This window comes from Ascaphus truei, chromosome 2, assembly GCF_040206685.1.
Source record: "Ascaphus truei isolate aAscTru1 chromosome 2, aAscTru1.hap1, whole genome shotgun sequence".
NCBI lineage: Eukaryota > Metazoa > Chordata > Amphibia > Anura > Ascaphidae > Ascaphus > Ascaphus truei.
Genome location: NC_134484.1, coordinates 131,694,557 through 131,719,774, shown reverse-complemented (window position 1 = coordinate 131,719,774; position 25,218 = coordinate 131,694,557). Strand labels below are relative to the sequence as shown.

Below are 25,218 nucleotides of genomic sequence, written 5' to 3'. Positions count from 1 at the left end.
GGCACATCTGCAAAGAGCTGCGCACCGTAGAGGAAATTACAAAGGCTAAGGAAACTGTTCTCAGTCATGTTCAAAGAGAAACATATGCGGAAGAGATCAAATGCATTCGCGGAAAGAAGAGTGTTAACGAAAACAGTCCACTTTGGAAGTTGAATCCCTTCATCGACAAAGACGGCCTCATGAGAGTAGGAGGCCGCCTCAATAAGACCCATTACAGAGACTATCCTTCTAATGCCCAAATCGGACTGTGATGGGGAAAAACTGGTTACCAGTGCCGTGGACTTTTAAGAGACATTGTGGTGCGTCAAGCTAACCAAGAGCTGCGCACCCACCTGGCTTCCCTTACTGGAAGGCCTGGCCAAAGGACTTTGATGCCAGTGGTACCAGCCGGTATCACATTGCTATGGAAATATGGACCTTTGCAGTATATTGTTATGTTGTATGTATTGCACATATGTTCCACATAGCTTGCCATATAGTGGTATCTACAGATACCAGACGGGGAGTGTTATGGAACAAGAGCCACATTTCTGACTCACCCCCCTCTCTCCTTTGCAGTTTCTGCCTGTCAGATTTTATTCCCAGCTGCATGGAGTCTGCAGACACATACTGTGCCTGCGTGGCTTGCAACAATGTTGCACTCCTTGCCTGCGAGCATGACATCAGTGAGCTGCTACAGCAGTCTCTGAGATCCTCACCAGAATGGGCTAGTCTGCCCCCCCTCCTGTTTGTTCAGACATGGTCTGCCTCTAGACTATTCCTTTGCCCACACCGCACCTCACTTCCTTTTCAACCCTGGAGACAGTGAGTAAAGAACCTTTCTCTGTTTATAACCCTTGGTGAGGCCATCTCTTTTTACCGGTTTCTAACTAATAATCACCAATACACACCATCCACAAGCATCTGTACCCTGCCACCTTTTCCCAATAAAGTGGAGGAAATATTACAGGACTTGGAGTGATTTAAAAGGGAACTGTGTTAATGCTATCGGGAGCCATTCATACCAACGTGCCCTGGCTTCAGAATAGTAAAAAGAGGACCGTGTGCCTTGGGAAATACACACAGAGGAGCTGCTACCCACAGCCTTTATGCTAAAGATACAAGCGAGCAGCTTACGTAGCAAATAAATAAACAGCAGTCTCTCACCACATTGCACAAGCACGTTGCTACACAGAGCCACAAGCCTCTACACAGCAAACTACCACAGCTTTATGCAAAGACAGTGAGCAGCCTTACCTTGCTAATACTACACAAAGGAATCACACAGCAGCTACTACTCAAAAACTTTATGCTATACAGAATAGTCTCTGCACCCCAGGACAAGCAGCAGCTTCACTCTGCCAGACAGGGCAGCAAGCTTTATACAGCAAACTGCACACAGCCTTGCAACTAACAGTGCTTCTCTCACAATACCTAATTGCCTTTCTCTCTGTCTGAGTCCACCCGCTGCTCAGCCCCACAGTGAGGAGCCAACGGACATCTGTAAGTACAGCTACCCCAACGCTGCACGCTGCAGGACACCGCTCGGCATCATCTGAGACAGACGCCCATCGCTGACAAGGTAAAAGACCGCACGCCACACGCACTGGCAAAGGCCTACACACACCTACAGCATGGCAGAACTCAGAGCCTCACCAGACATCACGCAGGAAAGCGATCTCTCAGACACAGAGACCGCTGCGCATCTGCAACAGGCGCAGGCAGGCGCAAGGCCTAAACGGACAGTCACACTGACACAAAAGGCCCGCGAAAAATATGAGAGCGACATTGAAGCACACCGCGAAAGGTTAGAGAAGGCCTGGGAGGACACTGGTCGTGAAATATGTAACGTTGCAAGCACTAGTGATCAGGAGAAACAAATTAGGCAAGCTATAGCCCAATTGAGGTCAAGTCACAAACGTTACCAAATGCTGTCACAAACATATCTCGCCTACCTAAAAAGAATTAACACAGAGGAAAGCCTCAGCGAACGCGACCAGCAGGAGGCAACTGACCTGGAGCGTGACGGCTTTGTGCAGACCACTATTACTGAGGCCGAAGACCAGAGAAAAGACCTTTTGCTGGAAACTGCATCGCAGCGCTCAAGCATATCCAGACACTCATCAAGGTCAGCAAGATCAGTGCAATCTAACGCGTCCAGCGCAAGCACAAACGCTACCAAGGCGCGAGCCGCCGCAGAGGCCGCACGTGCCAGGGCCGAATATAGTCGCAGAGAGGCAGCAGTAAGGGCAGAAAAAGCGCGCATAGAAGAGGAGGAGCAGAATGCCACTGCTACCGCTGCCGCTGCAAATGCTACCGCTGCCGCTGCAAATGCCGCCGCTGCTGCTACCGCCAACGCCGCCGCTGCTACCGCCGCCGCCGCTGCCAATGCCGCCACTGCGCGTAGGAAAGCCGAATTTGATGCGGAACTAGAGGCGCTTAATCAAGAGAAGGAAGCCGCCGCCGCCATAGCCCAAGCTGAAGTCCTAGAAGCAGCCGCGCAACAGGATGGCGGGGAGCTACCGTACAGACGGATAGCCTCAGAGGATCCAGCCCAACGCACTGAAGACTACGTAAGGAGCCTCTTCAGTGTAAACACCAGCGCACCATCTCAACACGGAGGGAGCGACACCACAGACAACGAAAACTTGCTAGGACCACGAGGAGAAGACGCTGCTCCGTCAATGGCACACGCTGCCTGGGATAGCCACAGCCGCAACAGTGATCCACACGCCAGAGCGCACACGGATGCACCACAACAGGCTCGTAATCCAGGTACACCCACGCGGGAGAAAACAGCCCCTCACACTGGCCAGCAGCCATCACGCGTCCACGCCAAGGAAGAGGCGACCGCACAGACCGTCCCAGCAACTACCTCAGAACGGGGCAAACGCGCCGACGTCTCAGGTCTGACAGACATAGCCAAGTACATGATCCGGCGCGACTTGGTGCACGCAGGACTCATCAGCTTCGACGACCGCCCTGAGAACTACCGGACGTGGAAGTTCACGTTCAAAGACGCAATCGACAGCTTGGACTTCTCAGCAAGGGAAGAGCTCAACCTGTTAGTTAAGTTCTTGGGGAACGTATCCAGGGAGCAAGCGCAGAGACTTCGGACGGCAAACGCACATCAACCCCAAGTAGGTCTGGACCTAGTGTGGGAAAGGCTAGAAGAGACCTATGGCAGCCCTGAAGCAGTCGAGGATTCACTCTTCAAAAGAATCGAGAGCTTCCCCAAGATCACGAGTAAAGACTACTCGAAGTTACGAGATCTTGGAGACCTGCTGCAAGAACTGGAGTTCGCAAGGAAAGACCATTCCTTAATAGGTCTCAACGCCCTAGATTCAGCTCGTGGAGTGAGACCCATCCTGGAGAAGCTACCCTTCAACCTCCAAGAAAGGTGGCTTTCACAAGGTTCCAAATACAAAAGGGAGAAGCAGGTTGTCTTCCCCCCATTCTCATTCTTCGTGAGCTTCATCTGCGAAGCGGCAAAGACAAGAAACGACCCCAGCTTCGTCTTAGGGGCGCAAACCACATCCAGCGCCAGCCACCCGAGGAACGAAAGGTCAACAGCAAGGTGCAAGGACTCCAGAACACCCATCTCGGTCCACAGGACGGACGTGCCCCCTACGACCCACGCGAGTCCCAGCCAGACGGCCGACAGGGACAAAAAACCAAGGGACCTTAACAAAGAATGCCCTATCCACAAAAAGCCGCATCCACTTAACAAGTGCTTCGGATTCAGGATGAAACCCATAGAGGAGCGAAAGAACCTACTCAGGGAATGGGGAGCCTGTTTCAAATGTTGTGCTTCCACAACTCATTTATTCAAGGACTGCAAAGAAGCTATGAAATGCACAGAGTGCGATAGCGACAGGCACATAGCCGCTCTACACCCGGAAGCTATGAAGCCCAAAGCAAGCAAAGCCCCTAACCCTCCGACAAAGCAGGGCGGGGAGGAAGAAGTGGGAGACACACCCCCCCCCGACGTCAGTAGCATCCAAATGCACAGAAGTATGCGGAGAAGGAGACGACGGTAGATCTTGCTCTAAAATATGTCTGGTAGCAGTGCACCCAGAGGGACAACCCCAAAGAGCCAAACGGATGTATGCAATCATCGACGACCAGAGCAACCGATCGCTGGTCAGGTCAGAATTCTTCGATATGTTCGGCATACAAGACAGTACTTCTCCTTACACTCTCAGAACGTGCGCAGGGCGAATGGAGACTACAGGGAGAAGAGTGAATGGCTACACCATATGCTCAATAGACGGCAAAGTGAGCATGCCCCTTCCCACACTCATCGAGTGCAATCACATGGCGGAAGATAGGACTGAGATCCCCACGCCAGACGTGGCGCGACACCATCCCCATCTAAAAACCATTGCCGATCATATCCCACCACTAGACGAAGATGCCCAGATCCTGCTGCTACTTGGCAGAGACATCATGAGAGCACACAAGATCCGCGAACAGCGAAATGGGGACCACAACGGCCCAAGCGCCCAAAGGCTCGATCTAGGATGGGTGGTAGTTGGAGAAGTATGCATAGACAGGATACGAGGACCCGACAACGTAGGCGCCCTACAGACGAACTTGTTGGAGAACGGTCGTATATCCCACTTCAAACCTTGTCCGAACCACTTTCAGGTCCACGAGAAGCTCGAGACCAAAAGGAACTACGGAGATGCGCCTGTGGCAAGAAAATACCCCAATGACCTAGGGAGTACAGTGTTCCAGACAACAAAGGACGACGACAAACAGGCGCCATCAATGGAAGACAAAGAATTCTTGAGGTTAATGGATAAGGAGCTCTTCAAGGACGAATTGGGCAGTTGGGTGGCCCCACTACCTTTCCGCTCGCCAAGAAGACGCCTCCCAAACAACAGAGACCATGCTATGTCTAGGCTCGCTTCGCTCCGCCGTAACCTACAAAGGAAACCGGAGACCAAGGAACACTTTGTGGCCTTCATGCAAAAAATCTTCCACAGTGGCCATGCAGAGTCGGCGCCCCCAATGAAAGAAGGCGAAGAATGCTGGTACCTCCCGTCGTTTGGCGTCTACCACCCCCAGAAACCTGGCCAAATCCGAGTGGTATTCGACTCCAGCGCTCAGCATCAGGGAGTCTCCCTAAACGATGTTCTCCTCACCGGGCCGGATCTGACGAACAGTCTTCTGGGAGTGCTGATCCGCTTCCGCAAGGAACCTATCGCCGTAACCGCAGACATTCAACAGATGTTCCACTGCTTCCTTGTGCGAGAAGACAACCGTAACTACCTAAGATTCCTGTGGTACCAAGATGACGACGTAGAAAAAGAAATCACGGAGTACCGCATGAAAGTACATGTCTTCGGGAACAGCCCATCACCTGCAGTGGCAGCCTACGGCCTCAGAAGAACGGCCCAAGACGGAGAAGCAGAGTTCGGGAAAGACGCCAGGAGCTTCGTCGAAAGAGACTTCTATGTGGACGACGGATTAAAATCAGTTCCCACCGAAGAAGAAGCCGTAGATCTACTCAAGAGGACACAAAAGATGTTAGCGAAGGCCAACCTAAGGTTGCACAAAATAGCTTCCAACAGTGCCACAGTGATGAAGGCGTTTCACGCAGATGATCAAGCACCAGATCTCAAGAATTTGGATCTGGGGACCGACACGCCTCCCATACAGCGGAGCCTGGGGATAAGCTGGAATCTTAAAACGGACACCTTCACGTTCCAGGTAGCCATCGAAGAAAAACCCTTCACACGTCGTGGAGTCCTGTCCACCGTTAACAGTCTCTATGACCCGCTAGGATTCGTGGCTCCTGTCACTATACAAGGGAAGTCCCTCCTCAGAGAAATGTCCTTCGAAAAACAGGAATGGGACACCCCACCACCTCCAGAAAAACGGAAAGAGTGGGAAACGTGGAAACACTCCCTGAAGGCCCTCGAGCAACTGCAAATCCCACGCCCCTATTCACCTATATCTCTCACCGCCGCACACAGCAAAGAGCTTTGCGTGTTCTCAGATGCCTCCACCAAAGCTATAGCAGCGGTGGCCTACCTAAAAACCACGGACGTGGATGGAAGTTGCCACATCAGGTTCATCCTTGGCAAAGCTAAGCTGGCGCCACAACCTGACCATACTATACCCAGACTCGAGCTGTGTGGTGCAGTGTTAGCAGTAGAACTGGCGGAGCTTATCGAGAATGAGATGGACAGCAAACCAGATGCCGTCAAACTCTACACAGATAGCAAGGTGGTACTGGGATACATCTACAATAAGAAAAGGAGATTCTACGTATACGTAGCTAACCGTGTAGAAAGAATCAGGAAGTCAACCCAACCAGAACAATGGCACCACGTGCCCACAGAGCAAAATCCCGCAGATCACGCCACCAGATCAGTACCCGCATCTCAACTGCAGAATACGTCGTGGCTCACAGGACCAATGTTTCTTGCGCAGCCTGCGGAAACGCTACCAACCCCAGTTGACGATTTTGAACTCGTGGATCCCGAAAAGGATACTGAGATAAGGCCCCTACAAGTATCCGTGGTACTCACCAATGTATCGCACAAAAACGCATTCGGATCACATCGATTCCAACGCTTCTCAAAGTGGACGGCCCTTCTGCGAACAGTAGCCCGTCTCGGGCATATAGCCTCCTCCTTCCGCCAGACACCAGATGGTAAAACTACCGGCTGCCACGGCTGGCACATCTGCAAAGAGCTGCGCACCGTAGAGGAAATTACAAAGGCTAAGGAAACTGTTCTCAGTCATGTTCAAAGAGAAACATATGCGGAAGAGATCAAATGCATTCGCGGAAAGAAGAGTGTTAACGAAAACAGTCCACTTTGGAAGTTGAATCCCTTCATCGACAAAGACGGCCTCATGAGAGTAGGAGGCCGCCTCAATAAGACCCATTACAGAGACTATCCTTCTAATGCCCAAATCGGACTGTGATGGGGAAAAACTGGTTACCAGTGCCGTGGACTTTTAAGAGACATTGTGGTGCGTCAAGCTAACCAAGAGCTGCGCACCCACCTGGCTTCCCTTACTGGAAGGCCTGGCCAAAGGACTTTGATGCCAGTGGTACCAGCCGGTATCACATTGCTATGGAAATATGGACCTTTGCAGTATATTGTTATGTTGTATGTATTGCACATATGTTCCACATAGCTTGCCATATAGTGGTATCTACAGATACCAGACGGGGAGTGTTATGGAACAAGAGCCACATTTCTGACTCACCCCCCTCTCTCCTTTGCAGTTTCTGCCTGTCAGATTTTATTCCCAGCTGCATGGAGTCTGCAGACACATACTGTGCCTGCGTGGCTTGCAACAATGTTGCACTCCTTGCCTGCGAGCATGACATCAGTGAGCTGCTACAGCAGTCTCTGAGATCCTCACCAGAATGGGCTAGTCTGCCCCCCCTCCTGTTTGTTCAGACATGGTCTGCCTCTAGACTATTCCTTTGCCCACACCGCACCTCACTTCCTTTTCAACCCTGGAGACAGTGAGTAAAGAACCTTTCTCTGTTTATAACCCTTGGTGAGGCCATCTCTTTTTACCGGTTTCTAACTAATAATCACCAATACACACCATCCACAAGCATCTGTACCCTGCCACCTTTTCCCAATAAAGTGGAGGAAATATTACAGGACTTGGAGTGATTTAAAAGGGAACTGTGTTAATGCTATCGGGAGCCATTCATACCAACGTGCCCTGGCTTCAGAATATTGTCACATGCTTTACATATAAAAACAATAAAAAAATAATTTAAATAAATAAAAAGATTGAAAGTAGTATTGCTGCTTTAAGTATACAGTACTTAACATTATTTTACTGCTGCTAAAAACGGTGTAGCACATTGCACGTAAAGATTTCACAATAAATATTTCACTTCATTGTGATATTAAAAAAAACCCAACTGATTCATAGTTCAGGTCTTCTCTTGGCAGAATAATCAGGTGACAGATTGGACAGGATCAGCAAAGTGTTTTGTGTTGGTTATGTACATAGTGCGTATATATTTTTATTTTCAAGTTTGCATACTGACACGGATCTACAGTGTAAAGGGATTAAATTCCGAGGTCCTTCGATTATCTAACATTGACATTTAAGACCCACCATAAAACACGCTGCTTAACGAAGCATATGAGTAGCTCCATGGCTGATACTATACACCTGATACATAAACCTTGGCCCCTTGCAGACGCACTTACCAGAACGCCCTCCTAATGTCTCTATACGTTCTCCCTACCTACCAATTAGATTGTAAGCTCTTTGGAGCAGGGACTCCTTTTCCTAAATGTTCATTTTATGTCTGAAGAACTTCTCATGATCTGTTATTTTTATTATTTGTTATTGATATGATTGTCATTTTTACTACTGCTGTGAAGCTCTACGTACATTAATGGCGCTATATAAATAAAGACATACATAATAGTTGATGTGAAAAATAGATCAGTCTCTACTATGCCATTTAAACTAATCAGTCAATACAGTATTTTCCACTACAACAGCCAATTTGTCAGGAATCTTTGAGCAATGAACTGAAAAATCTAAAATCAATGCGTTGTGTTAGAAATACACCGCTCTAGCACTACTGATAATAGAATCATTGTGTATGGTGACAAAGTTGCATTTTGTTTGAAAAACGACAACTTTTGTAGGTTTACTCAGGGATGAGCAAACTTTTTATGCCGAGCCCCCCTTTTCATCCATGAAATTTCTTGGGCTCCCCCCTGCCTGATGTAATCAAAATCACATGACGTCAGCGCACGTGACCTGGTTCAGCCAATAAGGGCGAACCAGCTTTGTGACGCGTCCGCCACGCGTCTACAATCTCCTACAGCAAAGTTCACAAATCGCTTGGGCTGCAGGCGTGCGCACAGGCAGTATACTAGTATTGGATCACTGTTTATTTTGTGGTTTGCTGGCATCTGGTAATATTTTTTTTCTTGTGCACAAAGGCAATCCATTTGAGGGGGCACTCATCCACCTCTTTGCTACCTCCCTTCCCTCCCCCCCTTTTTTCCCCCTTACCCTCCCTTTTTTCCATTCTCCCATTTGCTTTCCCCAGTGCCATCCACTCCTACCTACCAGTATTATGTACTATTTATTTATTCCCGGTTTAAATGTTGCCCAGGGATCAGGGACCCCCATAACCAAACTCAAGGGGGGTACTGATGAATCTCCCCTGCTGATCAATACACCCAAGTGACCCCCCTGACCCAAAGAATAACCCTCAGCTCCCCACAATGCATCCTCCTCCCAAGTCCCACAATTCTGCCATCTCTGCCCGACCTTCATCCCTCCGTTTACCTGGGGGGGGGGGGGGGAGGAGGGCGCTCCGTTGATCTCTTCCTGGTCCTGCTGGAGCTCCCTGGGGATACGCGATCATGAGGCGGGGGCCTGCTCCGGCTCCTCCAGGTGCTGGAGGGCCCTGCTACCAGTTGGTGTGCAGCTCATCGGTCTGAAGAAGGAACCTCCTCCGGTGCCAGAACACACACACTCGCCATTGTCTCTCTCTCACCTTCCCCCCCAGTGTCTCTTCCCCCTCCCCCCAATATGTCTCCCCACTCCCCCCAATATGTCTCCCGCCTCTCCATGTCATTCTTACACACACACACACACACACACACACACACACACACACACACACACACACACACACACACACACAAAGTCAAAGCCTGTTGCCTGTTGCTGCATGAGCTGTGCAGCACAGCGCCACCTAAAGGCTGCAGGAGAAATTGCAGCTACAGACTGCCTTTCTCTGCAAAATCGCCCCGCCAGCTGCACCCTCCCTAAACAATCTTGCGCCCCCCCAGTTTGCGCACCTCTGGGTTAACTGTTAGTCTCTGGTTATTAATATAAACAAATTGTTAAAATTGTATGCTGGGTTATCAAAGAAGTGCAAGTTAAAAACATATCTTTACTTTCCTATCTTACAGCACATCCAATTATTTTAGGTTTGGTAACTGGAAACAGATATATTGTACAGCATCCAGTAAACTGTACAGCGGGGAATGCCGTGCTAAAGTCTGCAAGCACAAAACAAATACTTTGTTCGCCACGAACAAAATGTTGTCCAATGCCAGATATTATTGGTAAATCAAAACAGGTGCTGTAAAAAAATGTTAATTGGGTATTACTGTAATCACACAAGTTATATTTCTTAAACGGTGGTATATTTATACTGTACGTCCAAAGCAAATCTAAAAATAGTCTCACAGGTTACATTGTACTTCTAATAATTATTTCTTGATATAAACAGTTTTGGAATATTTTAAGAGCTCTGTGAATTATGAATTATTTCACATGAAGGGCGGTGGCTAAGTATCCTTTATTATTAGACTAATGAACAAGTGTGTTGCTAGCATCTTCTGAAGAAAAGCCCTAGGAGATATGACATGAAATGATTGCTTAGCAACTTTGAATACCAAAGGGAAACTGGTTACAAGCCGAGATAAATATTACATGCATCTATATATTTGTTACGGTGATTTGGCATTTACAGTATATCTGAACGTCCCATACATTTTCCTATGAGGAAAATCTTCCATACAAGTCTATAGAAACACTAAAGTTTCTACAGAGCCTGCCAGAGGGGCTTGCAAAACATTGCTGTGCACGGAGTGACAGCCCCCCTCTGGCAGCAAAAGGGGTAAACAGAGAAACCAGGTGTTTAAAAGGGTTTCACTTTGTTTTTCCCTTCATGTTATAAATCCAAATGCTTGAGATCTGAATGTACCTTCTGAGACCATAGCAAAATGCAATCCAAGCATTGCTATTTGGCAGGGGAAAAAAAGGCTTTTGTAATGAGACGTGGTCCTAGAAGCTTGTACTCTTTAAAATATCAGTTAGCCATCAAATATATCACGTTTACATCGCTTGTGTTCATTTTTTTTTTCCTTTCGGAAAATACTTGAAGATGCCAGGTTTGAAAATCAGATACAGTATCCTGTTCTGCTTAGTGCAATACTTTGATACCTTTAACAGCTTGAAGGCAATATATACACACCCACTCTGCCTATAGTAGTACAATATAATATATATTGTATGTATAGTGGTGCACTAGGGTTAATACAGGCATACCCCGCATTAACGTACGCAATGGGACCGGAGCATGTATGTAAAGCGAAAATGTACTTAAAGTGAAGCACTACCTTTTCCCCACTTATTGATGCATGTACTGTACTGCAATCGTCATAACTGATGTAAATAATGCATTTGTAACAGGCTCTATAGTCTCCCCGCTTGCGCACAGCTTCGGTACAGGTAGGGAGCCGGTATTGCTGTTCAGGACGTGCTGACAGGCGCATGCGTGAGCTGCCGTTTGCCTATTGGGCGGTATGTACTTACTCGCGAGTGTACTTAAAGTGAGTGTACTTAAAGCGGGGTATGCCTGTATAGAGATTTAGGAGAGAGAAAAAAGATGGGGTGACTGGTGCAAGACTGGCAGCAATCTCCCCAAGTAACCCCTTACAGAGCACTCGCCTATAAATAGGATGCAAGGTAAAATCATAGACAGAAAATACTCGTCCTGATGCACAGTGTAAGAACTTGAATGGGTATACATAACCCCTTAGAAGTAATGGATAGTGGTTGGTATTAAAATAAATATTTTCTTAAACTCAATATATAAAATTAACCGTGGTGATACTGTTGACATACAAACAAAATACACGTCGGGTACGTTATTATATATGTTCCCCCTTGATACAGTGGATAGATACGGTCTTATATCATCCAATTATCTGAAGTCTTAATGGTGTGAATAACGTCCCTATGAAGTCTCGAGACCCTAATTAGGATAGCGAAGTCTCTAATAAAGAATTACTCCCCTATTTCTTACACCGCTATAGTTGCACTGCTTTTAATTCAGCAGTGGAGTTGCCTAATATAGGATATAAAAGCCACCTTCAATTAAACCTGTAGGTGAGCCACGGTATACATGGTAGGTGTACTAATATTCACTATTCCGGTGAGCCTGTAATTGGTTCACTGTGTAGTGTATACTTAGTGAGACAAGCCATCTCCTATTTGAGCCTGACTTGGGTTCAACGCGGAGATATGTGTTTAAGGAAAATGATTGTTCAGTTGGATACGTGTGATTGTGACGGTGAGGGGGTAATCAGGTTCCCAATAAAGGTTAAGTCTGTTTGGTTACCTCTGATCCATGTATTAGGGTTCGGGAGTGTCAGCTCTTGAGCCCAGTGATTGTACATGCATTGTATGAAATTATGCAACAAAGAATTTATGTGTTTTTACCTTTCCAGGAGTGCCAGCAAGCAGAGATTGCTAGGCTATGAGTTTCAAGGGGGGTTTACCGAGAAAGTGATGTCAGAATGTGTCTAGTCAGTCGGAGTCCAGAGTTGTTGGATACCCCAAAATGTAGCCGGGAATCAGGTCGGATTCCCGATTACATATAAACACATTGATCTAGCAACATCTCCCCTTGAAAACTCCTTGTCCGACTCACCGCTAGGATTCCCTGCTTCAGCACAGACCAGAAATGTAAATGGGGCATAGGGATGTGAGGTGTCCCTGAACTTGTCAAAGGGTCCGTAGATTAAGGGGGAGACACCCAGTTAATGCCCAGGTCACCCAGAACCTACATAGGGGTTCTGAAGTGCTCCAACCATACATAAGGTTGTGAGGAGTTCTAAAAAGTCCAAGTCCAGTTTATAGTGTGTGGGGAATATGGCTGATAATAAATAAACTGCAGCTTCTGATTCTATTCCCCATAAAAGAAAGACATAGGAAATTTAGAAAGTGTTTATTTTTTATTAAACAGTTGTGTTTTAAAACATATATGCTTGTGCACAGTATTATGAGCTGGGACTTTCATATCCAATGTCCTGAGTGAGTCACTGCACTATCAACTTTGGTGCCAGCGTGTCTACTCCGACATCGGACTTGAAAGCCACAGAGGATGCAGAGGTGTGAAGACCATTTGGGCAGGATTGCTAGGTGGAGTATCCACGTTCTGTGATGAATGAAAGTCCTCTGCCGTACCTTTTGTCTTCCCAGCTGTGGAGGCAGCCAGCCCAGCGTGTGGCTTCTGAATTCCACGTGGCTGAGGTGGCAATCTAGCGCATGCCCATGGCTGATTCAGAAGATTCGCTTGCCCGGCTTCAGAAGACTGGCATTGCTCTGATTGGCTGGCAGGAAAGTTCCCACACTGGGATTGGCTGGAGTATTTCATGAATTAACTGAGAAATACTATAAGGATCCCTCAGCCAATCCGGTCGTCAGATTCTAAGCGCCAGAATAGCAGCGGCAAATTTGAAACGACCAAATCCAGCTTTTTGGGACAGAGTTCTCAAAAAGGAACAAAGCAGTCGCAGCTGGGATTGTAAAACGAATCGAGTTCCAGGACGTTTGGAGCCAGCTCCTGGTGAACTTATTTCAGCACCTCCTGAGGAAAGTCAGCGGTGGCATCAGAAACTTCATGCTGATTTGAGTTCCAGGGCATCTCGTGCTAAGTCCCGGTCAACTAAAGACTTGTTTCATCTTATATTAAGCTAGGAAAGTCTATTTTTTTGCCCCAGCTCCCAAGTAAGTGTGTTCTTCTTATGTAGTTTGTGTAACATTGTGTGTTTGCCTTTTCATGTGAATACATTTCCAATTTATTTAACTTATCTTGTTTTGCTCAATGTATGATCCAGATATAAAGGTGTAAATGCCTGGTCTCCTGTGACAGTGATGTGCATATGTTTTTGCAGATTGTCAGTTCACAGCCAAAAGTGTCAACATACTGACTTAAAAGCACATAAACCTTATCAAACACAACCGCTACTGTGATTATTTTTGAAAACTTTCATCACACAGTGTGTCTCTCAAGCATAGACAATCCTCTTAAATATACAACCACACTGAGTGAATTTGAACCTATTTCACCCAAAGTGTACATAATTCACTTATGACTGATGATGTCAGATATTGGTATATACTCACTGTTTCAGTGAATATGTATTTCATTCACATCTCAGTGTTAACGAAGATGACCGAAGCAGTGTAGTCAGTACTATTGTGGATAAGGATATATACTTTAAACCACTTCAGTAAACATGAACATTTTTGTCATGTTCCACTTTGTAGTGTAGTACAAGGTCATAGGTGATTAATAATGTGTATAATTAGTATTACTACTAACCCAGTAGTTACAGCATGGTGACTACTGTGCATTGTTTGAGAACAAGTCACCTGGTAGTATACGTGCTGTCCTCTTGTAGCAAGAAGTTATGCTGGAAAAAGAGACTGTAACAGGTCTGCTTTCATGTAGTTATTGTCCTCACAGTTTTACTGACCCAGTGCCGTGTTCTTCCGGCTGTAACTACTGGGTTTGTGGCCCTAATTATACACATTATTAATCGCCTATGACCTCCTTGTACTACACTACAAAGTGGAACATGACAATAATATTCATGTTCACTAACAAAGTGGTTTAAAGTATATATCCTTATAGACAATAGTACTGACTACACTGCTTCTGTCAACTTCGTTAACACGGAGATGTGAATGAAATACATATTCACTGAAACAGTGAGTATATGCCAATATCTGACACCCTAGGTGAATTATGTACATTTTGAATGAAATAGATTCAAATTCACTCAGTGTGGTTGTACTGTATATACAGTACAAGAGGATTGTTTATGCTTGAGAGAAACACTGTGTGATAACAGAGCTAGAGCCACACTGGGGAAGCAGCAATGCGGGGGCAAGAAGCATTCATATAATGCAGCATTTTTTAAGTAGCTTGCAGTGTGGAGTTGAACAGGGAAGATTATTGGACTACTGGACTGATCTTACCCCAACAGATCAGTTTTTCTTTTCTTACCAGGTAAAACCCATATTTGATTCTTCTCTCTCCTAATCACCCATGGATGTGTCCATTTGACTAAATTCAGCTTATAATACCTAGACAGGACAACACCCCTTTTAAAATTACCAATTGTGTAAATGTGCCTCACATTTGCTAATTGAGCTGGCTGCGCTGAATTTAGTTCAGTCGGGTGACTTATAAGACCTATATAGCTAGGGCCACACAAGGGAAGCAGCAATGCAGGGGCAAATAGCATTTTTTAAGTAGCTTGCAGTGTGGGTTGAACAGGGAGTTCAACAGGAATGAAACAAGTGGACAACACCTACTGGCCTTGATTCCTGGATTTTGAACTACGCTGAAAAGGAGGACATTATCTATCCCAGACTGCACATCTCAGAACTTAACTATAGTTTTGATGCTGCCTCTACTATTTATATTTGCTGTGATCTCACTTCTTTTCAAATTATGCACTTCCTTCAACCAGCCTCATTATGTCTCTAACTCTATTCATATATCTCCATCTCTCCTTCCTTCACCACTTCTCAGTTCACATGAACTCCTTTCTTGCCTGCGCCCTCTGACACCATACAGCTATACCCCCTGCATTAAAACACATTCCTACAAATCATCCTCACACATTTTCTTTCTATCCATGCTTCTCCTCCTTGCTTCTGGGGATATCTCCCCCGATCCCGGTCCCTGCTTTATTTCTACATGCACTCGTCCTCGCCTGCCAAATGCAACTTCTGCTCCATCTAGTGTCAACCCCTCCAACCTCATACCCATCCCCTGCCACCCTTTCTCCTGTGCCCTTTTGAATGCTCGCTCCCTTTCTAACAAGTTCCTCTCTGTGCATGACTTCTCTCTCTCACTATTTGCCATATTTTCTATAACTGAAACCAGGCTTACTCAGTCTTACTAAGTCTCACTCTGCTCTGAAAGCTGCCCTCTCTTATGGTGGCCTCTCTCTCTCCCACACTCCGCACCCTGATGGTAGGGGTCGAGGCGTGGGGCTCCTCAATACCGAACCCTTCCTATTCCTTCCTCTCTTGCTTTTCCCTCCTTTGAGGCTCACACTGTTCAGATCTTCCCTCCTCTCCCTGTCCATGTAGCAGTCATCTCACCCCCCTTCTGTCTCTCTCTCACACTTGAATCCTGGCTCTCTTTCTCTCGCTCCTAAGACTCCCCTGTTCTTCTCCTTGGGGACTTCAACTGCCATATTGATGACCCCATTCTCCCTTGGGCTTCCCGCTTCCTCTCTCTAACCTCTTCTTTTGGCCTTCAACAGTGGACTGCAGCTAGCACCCACAAAAATGGCCACTATCTAGACCTGGTTTTCACTAAACTTCTCTCTGATTCCTCCATTTCCCCCTTTCCTCTCTCTGACCATCGCCTCATCTCATTTTCTCTCTCGCTTTTCTTCTCCATCTACCCCTCGTTTCTGCAGAAACCTGCGCTCTATTCACCTACCAGCCTTTGATTCCACTTTACGCTCCTCCCTCTCCTCTCTCAGTTCTGCTACAGACCATGACAACTTGGTCAGGAACTACAACTCTGCCTTATCCTCCTCTCTTGATCATATGCCCCGCTTTCTCTTTGCCGTCTTCGCCCTTCTAACACCAGACCCTGGCTACATTCCCATACGCGCATGCTGCGTTCCTCTGAACGCCTCGGGAGGAAATCTCACCCTCACAGACTTACTTCCCTACAAATTTATGCTGTCCTGTTTCAACTCTGCCCTCTTTCAGGCTAAACAAACCAATTTTTCTTCACTAACCAACACACACAAGTCTAACTCTTGTCTTTGACTCTCTACTCAGACCACCCTCAGCTGCCTCCTCTTCTTCCGCCATCTCACGACTTTGCTGACTATTTTAAGGAAAAGGTGGAACCCATACATCAGAACATCCCCTCTGTTTCCTCCTCCCATCCCACACCCCTTCCTAACTCTCCTCTGGCCTTCCTTGACTATTTCCGCGGTCTAAGAGGAGGTGGTGTCACTGCTGATTTCCTCTTCTCCTACCACCTACCCTTTTGACCCCATTCCCTCTCATCTCCTAAAACCTCTTGCTCCTACTATAATCCCTATGCTCACACACATTTTTAACTCTTCCCTCTACTCTGGTACCTTTCCCTCCTCCTTCAAACATGCAACAGTTATACCATTACTCAAAAACAGCAAGCTTGACCCTACCTGTCCTAACTATCGACCTGTCTCCCCCCTGCCTCTTTACTCCTTGAACGTCTTGTATTCTCTAGTTTGCTCCAATTTCTCAACACCTATTATCTCCTAGACCTTCTACAATCTGGCTTCTGCACTGCTCACTCCACTGAAACAGTCCTCACTAAAATAACTAATGACCTCCATGCTGCCAAAGACAGAGGTCATTACACTCTGCTCATATTGCTCGACCTCTCCGCAGCATTTGACACCATGGACCACCCTCTTCTCCTTCACATTCTCAATACTCTTGGTATTTGTAACAAAGCTCTATCCTGGATCTCCTACTACCTCTCCCATCGTACTTTGTCTCTCTAACACCACCTCCTCCTCTATCGATCTCCCTGTGGGGGTACCCCAGGGCTCTGTCCTGGGACCTGTTCTCTTTTCACACTTTCTCTAGGTGACCTAATCACATCTCTTGGGTTTAAATATCACCTCTATGCTGACGACACACACATTTACGTTTCAGTCCCTGACCTTACACCTGCTGTACCAACCAAAGTTTCTGGGCTATATCATCCTGGATGGCCCTCCACTGACTTATTAAACTTAATATGGCAAAAACAGAGCCCCTTATACTTCCTCCCAAACCCGGTCCTACTACCTCCTTCCACATTACTGTTGGAAGTACCATCATTCACCCAGTAGCCCAAACACGCTGCCTAGGGGTCACTCTACTCTCTCACATTGTCCCCTCACATTCAAAACATATCTAAAATCTGACCCTTTTTCCTCCACAATATTACAAAGATACACTCATTCCTCTGTTACTCAACTGCTAAAACTTGGACTCAGGCCCTCATTCTCTCCCGTCTTGATTACTGTAACCTCCTGCTGTCCGACCTTCCTGCCTCTCACCTGTTTCCCCTACAATCTATCCTTAACGCTGCTGCCAGAATCACTCTACTCTTTCCTAAATCTGTCTCAGCCTCTCCCTTGCTGAAATCCCTGTCCTGGCTTCCTATCAAATCCCGCATCACCCGCTCCATTCTCCTCCTCACTTTTAAAGCTTTACACTCTTCTGCTCCTCCTTACATCTCAGCCCTAATTTCTCGCTATGCACCATCCCGACTCTTGCGTTCTGCTCAAGGATGTCTTCTCTCTACCGCTTTTGTATCTAAAGCCCTCTGCCGCCTTAAAAACTTTCTGACTACCCCACGCCTCTGGAATGCCCTTCCCCTCAATATCCAACTAGCACACTCTATCCACCTTTAAGAACCACCTTAAGACACACTTGCTTAAAGAAGCAAGATTAGCACAGTGGCTAATACTATACACGATACATAAAGCTTGCCCCCCTGCAGACGCACTTACCAGAATGCCCCTACTGCCTCTGTACGTTCTCCCTACCAAATAGATTGTAAGCTCTTCAGAGCAGGGACTCCTCTTCCACAATGTTACTTTTATGTCTGATGCACTTATTCCCATGATGTGTTATTTGTAGTTGTTATTTATATGATTGTCAAGTGCATTACTACTGTGAAGCACTATGTACATTAAACGCGCTATATAAATAAAGACATACTTGCATACCAGTTATCACAAATCATCACAGTAGCGGTTGTGTTTGATAAGGTTTATGTGATTTTAAGTCAGTATGTTGACACTATTGGCTGTGTACTGACAATCTGCATAAACATATGTACATCACACCTATCCAACGAAACAAGCATTTTCCTTAAACACATCTGTGTTGAACCCAAGTCAGGCTCAAATAGGAGATGGCTTGTTTCATTAAGTATACACTACACAGTGAACCAATTACAGGCTCACCGTAATAGTGAATATTAGTACACCTATCATGTATACCGTGGCTCACCTACAGGTATAATTGAAGGTGGCTTTAATATCCTATGTTAGGCTGCTCCACTGCTGAATTTAAAAGCAGTGCAACTATAGCGGTGTAAGAAATAGGGGAGTAATTATTTATTAGAGACTCTGCTACCCTAATTAGGGTCTCGAGACTTCATAGGGACGTTATTCAAGCCATTAAGACTTTAGATAATTGGATGATATAAGACCGTATCTATCCACTGTATCAAGGGGGAACATATATAGTAATGTACCCTACGTGTTTTTTGTTTGTATGTCAACCGTATCACCCCGGTTTATTTTATATATGGAGTTTAAGAAAATATTTATTTGAATACCAACCATTATCCATTAATTCTAAGGGGTTATGTATAACCATTCAAGTTCTTACACTGTGCATCAGGGCGAGTATTTTCTGTCTTTATGATTTTACCTTGCATCCTATTTATAGGCGAGTGCACTGTAAGGGGTTACTTGGGGAGATTGCTGCCAGTCTTGCAGCAGTCACCCTATCTATTTTTTTCTCTCCTAAACCTTTAACAGCTAACTGACACTTACAAATACATTTATATGATCTTTTATTTCACTTGTCAGTACATAATCCTTATCTAGTTGCCAGCGTAACAATGCATCTCTGATCATAACCTTCCTACTGTAGAACACCATTACAATTGGAACACAATCTCAATAAATGTGTGACAAAGGGCACATGAGGTGTAAGTCAATCTTATTGCACGGTTATGCTATGTAAAGTAAAGCCTCCTCCTGTCACATACACTGAAACGGATGTCCAATCTAAAGCCATAGGTATTATCCCTTTTGATCCACCTTCCCTCCAGCATTCAGTAGTAAGCATTTTCATTAGAATGGCTGAATAGACAAAAAGAGACAGAAAAGTAATGGGATAATGGGATGGAGATCTGTCCATAGAACTAGCGGCTTAAAAACAGAGGAAATCTCTGGAAGAAAGGAATGGCCTGCAAGTCCTGAGGCTCTCCGATTTCATGCAGTAATTGCAATTCAAGATGGGAAGGAATAGGAATAATTTTCTTAAAGAGCATTTTGCAATGTGTTTCAGTAAACTAAATCAAGGCTCGTGTAAGCCAGCACTGAAACTGTACAAGGTAACATGTCTCACATGATCTTCAGTACATATTCGTTTAGAGGGAGTACTTTAAGTGTCTTTTTTAAATTCCCAATATGGTGACGCAAGAAAATATGTAGCATATAGACTGGCACCTTGTAAAATACAGATTCCAACAAGGCCACGTCTGCACGCCTACAGTACAGCATCTCAGAACAGTAGATTGAAGTGTTATTTTTCTTTATTTTGTCAAGTTCCCCTTTAAGTAATCAGAATTGTGTGAATCTTAAACACCCAAGACCGATAGAGAAACAGCAAGTAGCCTCACATTATCTGTCAGTGATGTCAAGTATTTCTAAACCAGTTGCGTGGAAGACACAATGCGGGCATTCCCTACTTGTATATAAAGGTATTGCACAGCGATCGCGTATTAAATGCCATTCAAGTCCATAGCAGTTAACGTGTGACCGATCCACTGTATCCAAATATAGTGAATCCCAACCAATGGAGTTATATTTACAAAATGTGCAAAGCCACAATGGACCTAGCAGGCCACACATTTGAACGCTCGCAGTTCAATCTCGTCTAACGGTTAATGGTCTGTTCAATATATGCCCATAATATATCCCCAACTGTCCATGAAATGTCTGTAAATATAATGTGTAATGATGTATTGCAATAATTCTGTGCCCAGGACATACTTGAAAACGGGAAGTAACGCTCTATGTATCATTTCCTTTTTAAAACTATTAATGACAAAGCTGCACACCAATTACATAGAACAATATACTTGCAACAACCGGTGCTCCTGGTTCAGGGAAATCTGCCTGAGACTCCTGTAGACGTAGAGAGAAAGATGATCCAGGGCACAAACGGAATTCCAAAAAAGGATTTTAATGTATCGTAACAGCACCAAAGTACGATGTTTCGTCCTTCTATGAGGACTTTTTTCAAGTGCCAGTCACTTGAAAAAGTCCTCATAGGAAAAAGTCCTCATAGAAGGACGAAACGTCGTACTTTGGTGCTGTTACGATACATTAAAATCCTTTTTTGGAATTCCGTTTGTGCCCTGGATCATCTTTCTAATTTCTTTTTAAAACATTTAAAAAAAATAAAATAAAACACATTTGAATTAGGAAATGCTCTGCTAGTTTGCTTGTGTGGAGATTTGTTTTTTTTTTTATGGAAAAATAATTTTTGTGGGTCCTCTACTTTGGAAGTGCAGTCTTTTCTCAGTTAGGCTCAGTTAGGTATAAGTACCCCTAATAACTAGGGTGATCAACCATTCCCATGTGAATATTATTAAGTAATCTATTGCAATAATGACAACGGATGATGTTGCGGCTTCCTATTGGCCCGCATGATGTATTGTATTGTATGTCTATTTATATAGCGCCATTAATGTACATAGCGCTTCACAGTAGTAATACATGTGGTAATCAAATAAATAACAGATAATATAAATAACAGATCATGGGAATAAGTGCTTTAGACATTAAGGAAGAGGAGTCCCTGCTCTGAGGAGCTTACAGTCTAATTGGTAGGTAGGGAGAACGTACAGAGACAGTAGGAGGGAGTTCTGTTAAGTGCGTCTGCAGGGGCCCAAGCTTTATGTATCATGTGTTCAGAATATTCACAATGCTATTCATATGCTTCTTTAAGCACGTGTGTCTTAACTTGGGTCTTAAAGGTGGATAGAGAGGGTGCTAGTCTAAGTGGGTGTGTGTAAGTGGGTGTGGGAGTGTGTGTAAGTGGGTGTGGGAGTGTGTGGGAGTGGGTGTGGGAGTGTGTGTAAGTGGGTGTGAGAGTGTGCGCGTAAGTGGGTGTGAGAGTGTGCGCGTAAGTGGCAGAGTGTGCGCGTAAGTGGCAGAGTGTGCGCGTAAGTGGCAGAGTGTGCGCGTAAGTGGCAGAGTGTGCGCGTAAGTGGCAGAGTGTGCGCGTAAGTGGCAGAGTGTGCGCGTAAGTGGCAGAGTGTGCGCGTAAGTGGCAGAGTGTGCGCGTAAGTGGCAGAGTGTGCGCGTAAGTGGCAGAGTGTGCGCGTAAGTGGCAGAGTGTGCGCGTAAGTGGCAGAGTGTGCGCGTAAGTGGCAGAGTGTGCGCGTAAGTGGCAGAGTGTGCGCGTAAGTGGCAGAGTGTGCGCGTAAGTGGCAGAGTGTGCGCGTAAGTGGCAGAGTGTGCGCGTAAGTGGCAGAGTGTGCGCGTAAGTGGCAGAGTGTGCGCGTAAGTGGCAGAGTGTGCGCGTAAGTGGCAGAGTGTGCGCGTAAGTGGCAGAGTGTGCGCGTAAGTGGCAGAGTGTGCGCGTAAGTGGCAGAGTGTGCGCGTAAGTGGCAGAGTGTGCGCGTAAGTGGCAGAGTGTGCGCGTAAGTGGCAGAGTGTGCGCGTAAGTGGCAGAGTGTGCGCGTAAGTGGCAGAGTGTGCGCGTAAGTGGCAGAGTGTGCGCGTAAGTGGCAGAGTGTGCGCGTAAGTGGCAGAGTGTGCGCGTAAGTGGCAGAGTGTGCGCGTAAGTGGCAGAGTGTGCGCGTAAGTGGCAGAGTGTGCGCGTAAGTGGCAGAGTGCGCGCGTAAGTGGCAGAGTGCGCGCGTAAGTGGCAGAGTGCGCGCGTAAGTGGCAGAGTGCGCGCGTAAGTGGCAGAGTGCGCGCGTAAGTGGCAGAGTGCGCGCGTAAGTGGCAGAGTGCGCGCGTAAGTGGCAGAGTGCGCGCGTAAGTGGCAGAGTGCGCGCGTAAGTGGCAGAGTGCGCGCGTAAGTGGCAGAGTGCGCGCGTAAGTGGCAGAGTGCGCGCGTAAGTGGCAGAGTGCGCGCGTAAGTGGCAGAGTGCGCGCGTAAGTGGCAGAGTGCGCGCGTAAGTGGCAGAGTGCGCGCGTAAGTGGCAGAGTGCGCGCGTAAGTGGCAGAGTGCGCGCGTAAGTGGCAGAGTGCGCGCGTAAGTGGCAGAGTGCGCGCGTAAGTGGCAGAGTGCGCGCGTAAGTGGCAGAGTGCGCGCGTAAGTGGCAGAGTGCGCGCGTAAGTGGCAGAGTGCGCGCGTAAGTGGCAGAGTGCGCGCGTAAGTGGCAGAGTGCGCGCGTAAGTGGCAGAGTGCGCGCGTAAGTGGCAGAGTGCGCGCGTAAGTGGCAGAGTGCGCGCGTAAGTGGCAGAGTGCGCGCGTAAGTGGCAGAGTGCGCGCGTAAGTGGGAGAGTGCGCGCGTAAGTGGGAGAGTGCGCGCGTAAGTGGGAGAGAGCGCGCGTAAGTGGGAGAGAGCGCGCGTAAGTGGGAGAGAGCGCGCGTAAGTGGGAGAGAGCGCGCGTAAGTGGGAGAGAGCGCGCGTAAGTGGGAGAGAGCGCGCGTAAGTGGGAGAGCGCGCGTAAGTGGGAGAGAGCGCGCGTAAGTGGGAGAGAGCGCGCGTAAGTGGGAGAGAGCGCGCGTAAGTGGGAGAGTGAGCGTAAGTGGGAGAGTGAGCGTAAGTGGGAGAGTATGCGTATGTGGGAGTGTGTGTGTGTGTGTGTGAAAGTGGGAGTGTGTGTAAGTGGGAGAGTGTGCATACGCACAAGAGGTAGAGTATGAGGGGGAGAGAGACGGGGGCAACAGGGGGGGGCAGGCAGAGAGATGGGGGGGGCGAGGATTGGGGTTCCCTAGAATTTCAAAGTAGAATTCTGGGGTTCCCTAACCAAAAAAACAAAAAGGTTAAAAACCACTGGTTTAGAGGCTACAACTTAATGCCTCTAAACCCGAGCTCCTGATAGGTCCTAAAGTACAAACAGATGCGGTGAGTAACGCCTTCAATTACCTAAAAAGCAATTATGCAATTTCTAGGAATGAAAAGGTGAGAAGCCTTGGTGACATTTTTTTACAAAAACATAATTGATCAGCCTCATATTGCAGCTATTGCGAAAAACTTGCTTCCAAATCCATCGGCTGAAACCAACTAAACCGTTTCTCTCGAAAACCAATTTACAGATAGCAGCACAGGCCTTGGTCGTCTCCAAAATGGATTTGGCAAATTCTCTGCCGATGGGTCTCCAAAAACATAATATCAAAGCCCTGCAGTTGGTACAAAACACCACTGCCCGTCTTATATCGGGCAAGACCACATCTCACCAGTATTAAAAGATATCCACTGGCTCCCGGTGGATCAAAGGGTTAATTTTAAGATCTTGACCCTTACCTTTAAGGCAATCCATGAACTAGATCCCCAATCCCTTTCCTTAAGAACTGCCTAATCAGTAACTTTCCCAATCTGGCTCTCAGATCTGCCACCTCCCCTCAACTGATTGAGCCTCGGTTTAAGGTCAATAAAGCAGCTGGGAGAGCTTTTTTAAGAACCGCCCCAAGACTGTGGAATAAGCTCCCTGCAACTCTAAGAAATCAGGAAGCTTTGCTTCCATTCAGAAAGGAATTAAAATCGTTCCTTTAAAAAAAAAAAAAAAAACACACACAGATCCCAATATCGTGACTGCCATCTTTCCTGCTGCCATTCGTGTTTCCCGCCCCTTATTGGTCTTCCTCATCGCTCCCCTATATGTTTTCTTCCAGTAGGTCCGGGCTGTAGGTCTGGGATGGGGTGTCCTCCCTTACAAGCACTTTATTACCGAGTTTCTTGGTGAGCAGCGTGTTAGAATTTTTTTTTAAATATACAAATGCAGTGTGCACCATATTTTTAAATACTATGCTAATTAATGGTCTGCTGCAAAAATGTGCTAATTATTCACCACACAAAATTTCACGTTGCGAATACTGAAGGACTTTATGGAAGAGAAGTGCTGGACCCCACACGTAAATGTGGCTGCAATGTTTACATGCGGAACTGTTCCTGAAGCCTTCAAAGACATTGGAGAACAGTGGTGTGCATTACATGTCAGAAGATCAGAATACATAACATGCTTATGTTATTGTTTTTGAGGCCATGTTACAAGAGCTAAAACTAGAGAAAAATACAAATCCTATGACCCAACGTTCCCAAAATGTAGACCCAACACAAAAATCAATATATTTTAAATTTCTTTATTTAAAGGCAGAATGTGTTCTCTGACCTGGCAATGGAACAATTTATTCTATCAACACTACCCACTTAGAGATCAAGTGACTGGAAACAAAAAAGTATTAGGAGGTACATTAATAAATAATGATTAATTAAAGAGGGAAAGAACAATGAAAAACTCAACCCAAATAAAATTTGAATCCTGCCATCTAACTCCATGATTTAGGTTGGGTTTATTTTATTTTTTTCCCCTTAAAGAGCCATACCTGCCATGTTTAATCTGTAATGCAGATCTGTTCTGTTGCAAGTTATGACACTTTGTAGTGAACCAGGATATTAGTGCTTCAGGG

At 46.2% G+C, this 25,218-nt stretch overlaps 1 protein-coding gene across 6 annotated transcripts in view; it reads right to left on the bottom strand.

Annotated features, from left to right (window-relative positions):
* The window catches only part of OSBPL1A (oxysterol binding protein like 1A), a 188,666-nt gene that overhangs the window by 33,545 nt on the left and 129,903 nt on the right, over positions 1-25,218 (bottom strand). The gene's annotated exons all lie outside the window — the stretch shown is intronic.